This window comes from Podarcis pityusensis, assembly GCF_964106645.2.
Source record: "Podarcis pityusensis genome assembly, chromosome: 2".
NCBI lineage: Eukaryota > Metazoa > Chordata > Lepidosauria > Squamata > Lacertidae > Podarcis > Podarcis pityusensis.
In genome coordinates, this window is record NC_138029.1 from 104,838,035 (window position 1) to 104,850,326 (window position 12,292).

General features: G+C 42.8%; 1 protein-coding gene across 5 annotated transcripts in view; it reads left to right on the plus strand.

The window, feature by feature from the left end:
• Positions 1–12,292, plus strand: part of FHIT (fragile histidine triad diadenosine triphosphatase) — a 1,036,588-nt gene that overhangs the window by 891,554 nt on the left and 132,742 nt on the right. The window lies entirely within an intron of this gene.

The window sequence follows — 12,292 nt, forward strand, 5'->3', positions numbered from 1 at the left end:
TCTTGGGGGGGGGAGGGGTGGTTTTTTTTTGGGGGGGGGGATAATATTTCACAGGAATTTTAACTTTGTGAAACGCGCCTAAAGGGAGGCTTAAGCAATAATGCAAAGATTATGGAAATGACTCTCATCTGAGCACGACGCAAGGACCCGGCAAAAAGCCACAGACGGCTTCAGAACAGCGTCACCCCCATTAGGAGTGCCGTTCAAATGTTTATTCATCAAGCGGTAAATGTTTATTGTAATGCGCTTTATTGGGACATAAATTAAAGAAGCGTGATTACGGGCATAGAGAACGTTAGAGCAATGTTTGTTTACCAAGGCAGAAGGTGAGAATGGGAGCAGGCTGGGAAAGGAAGGGGGTTGGGCTATTGCTACCTGTGATTTGGCAGGTGTAGGAATGAAGGGAGGAAGGCTTTGCAAAGTGATGAGCACCCCGTCTCTAGATCTCTTTATGCATTTCACCAAGACTGGCAAAATGTGGTCGTAATGATGGCCTGTAGCTGAGCACAGCCTCATCTAAGGACAGACAGATCAATCTAAATCCGTCCCCTTTCATTTTCACCGGCACTCAATCTTTGCCGGGTCCGCGACTGTATAATAAAATTTGCGTTGCGTTCTACCGGCACTCAATCATAGGTCCATTTTGTTCAGAAAGAATGCCTTAAAAGCTCGCGTTTCAACTGTACCCCTTATTATATGCATTACTGGGCATGTTTCTGTATGCAATTCCCCAATGGCTGTGTTTTCCAGTGCTTTTCAGTGTGCTTTCCCCATAAAACAATATGCATTTGATGTGCCTTTTAACCCTAAAAGAGTGTTTTCGTGCGCTCTGTTTTTGCGCACTGAAAGCGCATTGCAAAATCCGGAAAAGTGTGGAAATTAAAGGTGGAGGCAACTCTTGGTCCTCCTTTTACAATGCTTGGTGTCCTCCCTTTTGCAATGGGGGTATGATTGTTTTGAGGCACAATTTCCTACTACTACTACTACTACTACTACTACTAATAATAATATTTTACTTATACCCCGCCCTCCCCAGCCAAGACCGGGCTCAGGGCGGCTAACACCAAATATAAAAACAATTGATTGAAATACAGCTTAAAAAACAAGATTAAAATACAACATTAAAACATTAGAATGCAGCCTCATTTCAGTGGAACTCAATCAAAAACTTTTTTGGGGATAAAAACGTCAAGTCTTCACCAAGGCTAACTATCCATACTGGTCAAGGAAGCCACGGAAAAGCCAGGGAAGTCCCAAATAGGAGTTCCAACAGAAGGAGAAAGGAAAAAAGTGTCAGTGTTTGTAAAAAGCAAAAAAAAGAAGGAAAGGGTTCTGACCTTCCTTTGTCTCTTCAGCCTGGTCCTCGGACCCTTGTCTGCATAAAAGAGTCCATGAGAATATCCTTGCAGAGTTTTATTCTTAAAAGTCTTTGTGCAAAACACGACTGAATAACTATACACACCAGCACTAACCAACCACCCAACCCAAACACCAGCAACCAAACTAACATTTCTCACTCTATATATACAACTTGGTGCAGACCGCTGAGTCATGCTGACCCAGCTTTATTCGCATTAAAGAAACAGCGGCCATTTTAGCCGTGACAAAAAGAAAGAGGGGGAGGGAATCAAAGTGATTCCAAGCCAAAGGCCAGGCGGAACAACTCTGTCTTACAGGCCCTGCGGAAAGAAATCAGATCCTGCAGGGCCCTGGTCTCATGAGACAGAGCGTTCCACCAGGCCGGAGCCAGTGTTGAGAAGGCCCTGGCTCTGGTTGAGGCTAATCTGACTTCCTTAGGGCCTGGGGGGACCACTAGGGTGTTGCTGTTTATGGACCTTGAGGCTCTCCATGGGGCATACCGGGAGAGGCGGTCCCATAGGTACGAGGGTGCTAGGCCGTGAAGGGCTTTAAAGGTCCTAGTGTTTCCTGTTAGCCTTGGATCCTCCTGGGGCTCAGGAAGGTGTCTGGCTGTGCCAACTGCTGATTCCAGGACAGGACTAGACCCAACATAAATTCACCAGTGGACCATGGTTGACCCTCTCCCCTTTCCTGTTCTATGCTCTGTGTGTAGAGAACACTTTGCAGCTCCTTGACTTAAGCTGAACTTGTCAACATACTGTTGATGATATTTCTATATGTTCTTAACTGGGTGCAGATTAATTCCTATTAACGATTGAGATCCCTGTAGAACTGCATTAAGCCACATCCCTCATAGGGATCAGGAATCCCCTAACAGAACTAGTGGAGTCATATAATCAGGAATAACAAATGGATATGCTATGAGATACAGGGAGTACCAAATTACCCTATTTGTCATGTTAATATTCACGCTCTCCACCTCAAAGCATTTGTCATCCTCTCTGAAGAAGCTTCTTACTCTGTGGATTTCTCCTTTTGGTCTTGCTCCTATAAAATCCACTGCCCCAGATAATTTGACAAAGCAAGATGGTGGTGATGGGCAAGGCCAGTCAACATTTGATGCTGAACTTCCATAGGGTGCTGTGAAAGCCCTTAGGGCTGAGGAGTGAGGTGCAAATGCTTTAAATAAATAAATGCAGGTACCTGAGCTGTATTAACTCTCACCACCTACAGACCCATAGAAATGGGGCATCTTTTTTAAAAAAAGATATTTATTAGGATTTTCAAAATATTACAAAATAGAAAAAGAAAAAAGAAAAATACAAAATAAAAATAGTTAAAAACAATTCAATCTTTCAATCACTTATCTTTCATTTGCTTGTTTCCCGGACCTCCTCATGCCTCCCTTTTTTGTATTCCAGTTCAGTTTGTCGGTTCAGCAAATCCTTACCCTCTTTATTTGTCCTAATCTTTGGTCTTAAAATAGTAACGTTAGATTTTTACCTCTTAACAACCCATTTTTCATATTCCCTTAAAGCATTACAGCTGGAAACCACTTAATTTCTATCCAACATCGTTCTAACATTCATTAATTTTACAATATTTCTGTAGATAGTCTTTAAACTTCTTCCAATCTTCTTCCACCGACTCTTCTCCCTGGTCTCGGATTCTGCCAGTCATTTCTGCCAGTTCCATATAGTCCATCAACTTCATCTGCCATTCTTCCAGAGTGGGTAGATCTTGTGTCTTCCAATACTTTGCAATGAGTATTCTTGCTGCTGTTGTGGCATACATGAAAAAAGTTCTATCCTTCTTTGGCACCAATTGACCGACTATGCCCAGGAGAAAGGCCTCTGGTTTTTTCAAGAAGGTATATTTAAATACTTCTTTCAATTCATTGTATATCATTTCCCAGAAAGCCTTAATCCTTGGGCACGTCCACCAAAGGTGAAAGAGTGTACCTTCAGTTTCTTTACATTTCCATCATTTGTTATCGGGCAAATGATAAATTTTTGCAAGCTTGACTGGGGTCATGTACCACCTGTAGATCATTTTCATAATATTCTCTCTTAAGGCATTACATGCCGTAAACTTCATACCTGTGGTCCATAACTGTTCCCAGTCAGCCATCATTATGTTATGTCCAACATCTTGTGCCCATTTAATCATAGCAGATTTCACCAAGAAATGAGGCATCTTTTATACGAGCTACCTCTTTGATTCAGGGCCCTGGTAGAGCCCATGTTTTGCTTGTACCAGGTTCCATCCTAGTTTCAATACAGTGGTACCTCGGGTTAAGAACTTAATTCGTTCTGGAGGTCCGTTCTTAACCTGAAACTGTTCTTAACCTGAGGTACCACTTTAGTTAATGGGGCCTCCTGCTGCCGCCACACTACCGCGGCACGATTTCTGTTCTCATCCTGAAGCAAAGTTCTTAACCCAAGGTACTATTTCTGGGTTAGCAGAGTCTGTAACCTGAAGCGTCTGTAACCTGAGGTACCACTGTATGTGGCAACTCTAGATAAATGATCTCAGGTTGCAAGCCTGGGCGAACTCTGTGCAGCCTGTCTTGAATAACATATGTGGGCTGCATTTCTTTAGCTTTCCCTATAAGTTGTGTTGTTTCTTTTTTTTTTTTTTTACTGATAAATTTTTATTGGTATTATACATATATACATATAAACTTATACAAAGTCCAATACTTAAATTACACATAATATATTCATTCCATAAATCATAAATACATTTATTTTAGGCTCTGCCAAGCCTTGAACTTCCTTCCACTCCTTTGGTAAGTATCAAATAGACTTTATATTCACGTATTTTATCTCTTTTACATAATAACCTTTTACTGTTAGAGTTATTCCAATCCCGCCAGTGTCGTTTAAAGTTTAGTCCCAATATATATCCAATATTTAATCCAATTATCATGAAATTTCTGTTCATCTTGATCTCTTATTCTTCCTGTTGTTCTAGCGAGCTCGGCATAATTTGTTAATTTAATCTGCCAATCACTTATATTAGGTATGGCGTCCGTTTTCCAATTTTGTGCTAACATGATTCTTGCGGCTGTTGTGGCATATAAAAATAGTACCTTATCTTCTTTTTTGATTTCTTTACCTGTCATTCCTAGCAGAAAGGCTTCGGGTTTTTTGGGAAACGTGTATTTAAAAATTTTTTTAAGCTCGTTATAAATCGATTCCCAAAAGCCTTTCACTTTGCTGCATAACCACCACATATGGTAGAAGTCACCATCTACTTCTCCACATTTCCAACATCTTTTGTTCTTTAACCTATAGATCTTAGCCAGTTTCACTGGTGTGAGGTACCACCTAAATATCATTTTCCACATATTTTCCCTTAATGCCATACATGCCGTGAACTTCATGTTAGTATTCCATAATTCTAGCCATCTCTCAAAATCGATGTTATAGCCGATGTCTATTGCCCACTTAGTCATAACCTCCTTCACCTCCTCGTCTTTTGTATACCACTCCAATAAAATATCGTATATTCTAGACAGTATTTTGTTCTTTCCTTCAACAACTTCCACATTGAATTTGGATTTTTTATCTTCGAATCCTATTTTCTTTTTATCTTCTTTTAACAGGTCATTTACCTGGTGGTATTGCAACCACCCAGTAAATGAGTTTTTAATCTCTTCATAGGGTCTAAGTTTTATACCTTGATCCGTTTTCCTAGTCAGTTCTTCATAGGTAGGATTCTTCCCTTCCATATTAACTTTTTTGACCGTTAACACCTCTGTTGGTGAGATCCACCAGGGTGTCTTCCTTTCCAATAGGTTTTTATTTCTTTCCCATACTTGGAATATTGGCCCTCTAAAAATATGGTTTAAAAAGCCTCTATGTACTTTCACCTTTTCATACCACAGGTACGAGTGCCACCCGTACCTGTTATCGAAGCCTTCAAGATCCAAGATGTCTCTGTTTTCTAGCGTTATCCAGTCTTTCAACCACGATAAACACGCCGCCTCATAGTATAAACATAAGTCCGGAAGGGAGAAACCCCCTCTTTCTTTTTTATCTACCAGTATTTTCATTTTTATTCGCGGTCTTTTTCCCTGCCAGATGTATCTCGCCAAGGCTCTTTGCCATTCTTTACATTGCTTTAAACCTTTAAGTACCGGGATGGTTTGAAATAAAAATAACATTCTAGGCAAAACGTTCATTTTAATAACCGCTATCCTCCCCAAAAAAGATAATCTCATTCTCTCCCAGATTTCTAAGTCTTTCTTAATGTTCTTCCAGGTGACCTCATAGTTATCCTTATATAGATTGATGTTCTTAGCCGTAATCCAGACTCCAAGGTACTTCACCTTCTTTGCCGTCATAATTCCGGTTTTTTGTTCTAGGTCTACTATATCTTCTTTAGATAGATTTTTAGTCAGTATTTTAGTCTTATTCTTATTGACCTTAAAGCCTGCCACAGCACCAAACTCTTCAATTTTTTGTAGGGCTTCTTTTACACTGTGCTTTGGATCTTCTAATGTTAGAGCAATGTCATCCACAAAAGCTTTAATTTTGTGTTCCTTAGTTCCTACCCTGACTCCTTTAACCTCTGCTGTATCCCTCAGCCTCTTAGTAAGTACTTCCAATACTAAGATAAATAATAGGGGGGACAGAGGGCAGCCTTGCCTCGTCCCTTTAGAAATTTCAAAAAATTCTGATGTAGTATTATTTATTATAAGTTTTGCCTTTTGCTCATGATAGATAGCCTCTATACCTTTTCTGAATCTTTCTCCCATCCCCATCCTTTTCAAATTTTCCATCAGAAAGCGCCAAGAGACATTATCGAATGCCTTCTCCGCATCGATAAATATCAAGGCCGCCTGTTTATCTATTCTGGTTTCCAGGTATTCAATAATATCTATCAAATTTCTTACGTTATCCTTTAGTTGTCTTCCTGGTAGGAAGCCTGAAGTTGTGTTGTTTCACCACAGTGCGCAATGTAGCTTTTGGCAGAAGGCGAACTGCTGTGGAATGGAAACAGTGCTGCATGTGACAAATGCAGGATAGAGTGGGGAAATGACGCCTTCTTACACCCCTGCCCAAGGCAGTGCGATGTAGTGGTTAGAGTGTTGAACTAAGACCTGGGAGGCCAGTCAGAAAGACCTTTTCTGCCTTGAATGAGCTACCCCTCAGACCAGACACCTCCTTCCCACTTCTCAAATGGGAGAAAGAGATCCTGTGGAAACAGTCTGGAATGGAGAGATCTTTAAGAGGACAGCAATCTAACGTTTGATTGTTTTATCGTGGCACTATACAGCATTCATATACCGTATTTTTTGCCCCATAGGGCGCACCGGTCCATAGGGCGCACCTAGTTTTTTTTTGGGGGGGGGAAATAAAGAAAAAAAAAATATTCCCCCCCAGGTGCGGGGCTGGGGTGGGGGAAGCCCGAGCTTCCCCCGACCCCAGCCCCCAGAACAGGCTGCTATCTGCAAGCCTAGGGAGCCTGGTGGGAAGTCGCACCGGTCTCCCCAGGCTTGCGGATATGTGCCCGAAGCCTGGGGCGCGCTCCGCTGCGCTCCCCGGGTTTCAGGCTGCAGGCTGCTGTCCACAAGCCTTGAGAGCCCGGTGGGAACTCCCGCGGGTTCCCAAGGCTTGCAGATAACTTCCTGAAGCCTGGAGAGTGAGAGGGGTCGGTGCACACCAACCCTTCTCACACTCCAGGCTTCAGCAAAAGCCTGCATTTGCCCCATAGAACACACACACATTTCCCCTTCATTTTTGGAGGGGGAAAAGTGCGTCCTATAGGGCGAAAAATACAGTATAACCAAAGTGGGATATTGTGAGATGCATGAGCATTACATGTTATTTGCTTCTGTGTCAGTCATTGGCTGGGACCCCCCTCCACCCCACCCCCCGAGTTCCTGGAGAAAGACCTTTGAATGAAAACCTATAAAAGCAGAGCAAAATTTTGTGTTGGCTGGAGAGACTTTTGCAGCGATTCCTTCCTCTTTGGGCAAGGCTGTTATGCATTGAATTGGGTGTGTGTGATTATGTGCCTTTCCACAAATGGGCCTTGCTGGACAGGAAACAATTGGAACATGGATAAAGTCCCCTCCTTAATAGGTTGCCAAATGGGGAGGCAAATTATAAAGTGGCAGTAGAAAGTTTGCCTTTCCCAGATGTTTGTCTCTGCGTGGCACCCATAGCTCCACTCTGCTGCTTTCGCCCTGAGTTTCCTCCTGAAAGCAAAAGAAAAAAGAGAACCACTTGAGATGTAATTGCCTCTTGCTGCGTCCGCTTGGTTCTATTACACAAACAGTAGGGAGAATTCGGCTTATTATATACGTTCTGTTCATAACCTTAAAAAGCAAGGAACAAACAAAAGCAAACCCCAGGATCCCTGCAATCAAATACCTGCTGTTTATACTGATGGAGGGTACACTGATTCAAAAACAGATGGGGCAGGGGAATATCGCACCAAACCCCATTAGTGGTTTGAAAAGAATAGATGGATTTTGTTACACCGCATTGCATTCTATAAAAGCCTAATATGAATAGTAAAGGTGAGCAAACCATGGAAATGTCCTCGCAGGTTCTTAGTGGTCCATATGCCAAGGTAAATGTTTTGCCATATAAGCAGTAAAAATTGGCAGAATGTTTTCATTTCTCGTTTTAGTGCCACCCACAGGGAGACATCTTGAGCCAACAAAATGTTATTATTACCTGCTGCATATATTAGTATATTTCATGCCTCTTATCTCCATAAGGTTAAGCCTAAGGCTTTTTGCAGTGTTTTTGTTGATGGCTGTATAGGCTGGATCAGGCATTGTATGTGTGTGTGCGTGCGTGCGTGTGCGTGCACACGCATGCATGTGTGTGCTAGCGTGCATTTTTAAAATACACATGTGCACACGAAACATTCCCCAGATGTGGTGTTGCAATACAATTACTGCAAAGAGAAAATATGATTCTTCTTGCATAAATTAGGCAAGTTAAATAAATATCTGCTAAATTTATTCTGGAGATTCTATTTTGTCTAATTATTCTGTTCTTTAGGTGGAAGGCCAAAATACTATACAGGGCATTATTTGTTGTTGTTTTTTTTGGGGGGGGGCAGGAGCTTAATTCAAATTTCAATAAAAATACAGGTTTATACTTATAATAAAAGACAACAGGAAGATTTTATAAAGAGCATTTTATGGTTTAGCACAGCAGCTTGTAACATTCTGAATGCTGAACAAAATTTTTCCGAAGATTGTTTAGATGAACTCACATTGAAACCCATGATATATAAATTTTATGTAAGTAAGTAAGTATGTAAATAAATAAATAAAATAAATTGTCAGCTGAATGTGAAGAGAGGAACATGAACTGGAATTAGCTCCTCTCTCTTTTTTAGACAAGTTGAACTTTTTACAGTGAACTTTCTCAGTTTTCATAGTTTATACCATCAGAATAGTTGGCGGTAGATGTGTCAGACACTCCAAGCAATGTTGCATGTTTCCTTGTGAGGAATATGGATTTGGAAGCAGGATTCACTACAGCTTCATGTGCTAGAGAGGAAGGTCCATTGAGGTCCACTCAACCTACCCACCACAATACAGGAAGGAAATAGTTTCTCTCTAGTTTGTCTAAAAATGGGGCAGGGAAGGGGATCAGGTGCAAACTATGGAGAATATGAGTACATAGGATCCGTATCCAACAAAGTCATTTTGTTAGCACACAGACTTCTGCCTGCACAACAGGGCTTCCTCTCCTCCTCTCCCTGTGCACCACCTGTGCCCTCTCAAATTGGTCCTGGGGGATTCCCTCAACCCACCCCCCCAGGGTTGCAGGGAAAGGGAAAGTCCCATTGTTCAGGTAGAGTCCATTGTGCTAACATGCCGACTTCATTGAGTACAACTTTCAAGTTGAAGGCTAGATGCCAAACATCTGAGAGAGGAATATGCCACCTGTGATAATGAGGCATGAGTAAATCCATATTGCCATATTGCTATATGAGTGGAAACACATCCTCAGAAATTGCCCAGGATCTTGAGTTAAACAGTTGCCAAAGTGTTGAACGTGGCATCAAATTTAAAATGGCCGACAAGATGATCTTGGAAAGTTACCTCGGGCCAAGGAATGTGAAATGGAGCTCAAATTTCCTCTTGGGAGTTTCACGTGTGACTAACATTGCGTTCCTGCATGCAGTTAAGCTACTTGAATCCCTTTAACTTCAACAGCATGGCTGCCACTTAAACACTGTGCAGTGTGGCAGCCTAACTACCAGAAGAAAACGCACCATTTTGCTATGAACAGGGCAAATTGCAGAGTGAGCCTTGTGGCTCTCCATGTGTCACTGAACTACAGCTTCCATTATCCTTGGCCATTTGCCATGGTAACAGAGGCTTATGGGAGTTATAGTTCAGCGACATCCGAAGAGCACCACAAGTTAGCCACTGAAGGTTCCCTTGGAAATTTCCAGTTCTGCTGGCACTTTCACACCATCTTTGTATCGTCTATTTTTCTTCAAGAAACCCTTAATTTCCTAGTAAGTGTGTAGATGAGGGCCCAGTGGTACCAAAGAGTGTTTTTAAGCTTGCGTTGTGGTTTTGAGCAATATATCATCAGGGCAATGATGCTGGGATGATGTATTGCACTAATACCTCATAAGAGCACTATCACGCTCGTGATATATTAGTATAATACACTATCAGAACACTATCTCTGATGTATTACTCAAAAGAACCATTTTTAACCGAAAAGGAAGGAGAGCAGAGCATCTTAGCTCCCACCAGAAACTATGGACAGCAACAATAAAGGGGAAAAATAATAAATTGTTGGGTCCTCGGCTTGTAAGGTATCTTGAAAGAGCCCGGAGAGTTGTTTAGAGCACTCGGTGCTATTCTAGCTTTAAATTCCTTCTGATGAAGTGGACTATAGTCACCCAAAACTTATGCCGTAATGAATTTGTTAGTCTTGGAGGTGGCACAAGACTATTTAATTGCATGTACTGTATTTCAGTTCCCTTTATTTCGTCCTATTTATGAATCACTTCCTGTAAGACACTGAGGAGCAATTTATTTATTTTGTATGCCACCTTTCATCTGAATATCAAGGGGAGTGTAATGGTTCTAGGGGTTGCTCGTGTGTAAATCGGCGCCACACCTGGCTGGGTTGCCTGAGTGAACCTTTTCTGTCCGGACAGCCACTCACCCGTGGCTGTCTCAATCGCTGGCAGAATCCGTCAGTGGGCGTTTCTTGAACTTCTTCCAGCAAAGAAGTTCTTTGACGCCTAGTCTCCGCCTAGTCTCCCTGCGCGGAAGCCTTCTGCGCAGGGAGGGTGTGGGCAGCGGAGGACCCGTGCTCTCCCCGCTGGTCCCCGGCGAAGAGTCATGGAGCCACCTCGCCGATTCCCCCATCTGCCCCCCTTCTCCACTGGTGCTATGCTGATTTCCTTCCCCAGAAGATGTGCTGCTTCTCTCCCTCCCGGGACACTCTCCGGAATCCCTCTGGAGCCCTCCCTCTCCCCCTGGCTCCAATGGCAGTTCCCTGACAGGGAAGTTTGCAACAGTGTGGTGTAGTGTGGTGTAGTGTGGAGCCAGTGTGGTGTAGTGGTTAAGAGTGTTAGACTCGTAATCTGGTGAACCGGGTTCGCGTCCCCGCTCCTCCACATGCAGTTGCTGGGTGACCTTGGGCTGGTCACACTTCTCTGAAATCTCTCAGCCCCACTCACCTCACAGAGTGTTTGTTGTGGGGGAGGAAGGGAAAAGGAGAATGTTAGCTGCCTTGAGACTCCTTAAGGGGAGTGATAAAGCGGGATATCAAATCCAAACTCTTCAAATCCAAACATAAAAATACAAAATGAAAACACAAAATACACAACAACACAAAAACAAACCAACACCCCCCCCAAACTTATTTTAAAGGCCATAAAATGTAAATCAGCCCAAGGCCCGCTAACAGAGATAGGTTTTTGAAGAGACCTGTATGGGGATAACATTCAGTGAGCCGCTCCAGAAAAGGCCTGTTTTTGTGTTTCCACCCTCCAGATCGCTCATGGAGGAGGGCCTCAGAGAATGATCTCAGGGTCCAAGTAGATTCATATGAATACAGGTGGTGCTTGAGGTATTGCGGTCCTGAACCGTTTAAAGCTTTATAGGTCAAAACCAGCACTTTAAATTGGGCCAGGAAACTAATTAGCAGCCAGTGCAGTTGGGCCAAGATTGGTGTAATATGTTCATTGTCTTGCCTCAGTGAGTAACCTGGCTGCTGAATGCTGCTGAAGTCTCTGAACCATCTTCAGAGGTTGCCTCACGTGTTACACATAGCAGTAATCTAACCTAGAGGTTACCAGAGCACAGATGGCAAAAGTTAGGTTATCCGTCTCCAGATGGGGCAAAGCTGGGCCACCAGCCAAAGCTGACAGGAGGCACTCGGCACCACTGAAGCCACCTGAGCCTCAAGCAACAGCAAAGGAATGAGAAGTACCCCCAGGCTATGCAACCCCATCAAGAGCAGTCAACCTCCCATCCATCCTATCTAGAGAGCCATCCACAAACAGTACCTCAGTCTTATCTTCATCAAGCCTCAGTTTCTTGGCTCTTATCCAGTCCATTACCAAGGCAAGACAACGTTCCAGCATATCCACTGCCTCACTTGCAGATGTAAAGGAGAAGCAGAGCTATGTGTCACCAACATATTGCTGACAACATACTCCAAACCTATGGATAGGCCCACTCTGCAGTTTCATAAAACAATTTTGTATATAAAAACAGTTGAAAGTTCTGCTAACTCACTCACCTAAATATTCTCCCCACTGCCTCAGACATCTGTCTTGCAGCAAATTTTTCAGGAGTTTCACGCACACATGCACAGATGCACTTCTTCCAAATGTGCAGGAAGACCAGAATGGTCACCCCTACTGAATTTCAGATGTTGAGGGAAAATAGATGAAGTCTTCGTCTCCCTACTTATGA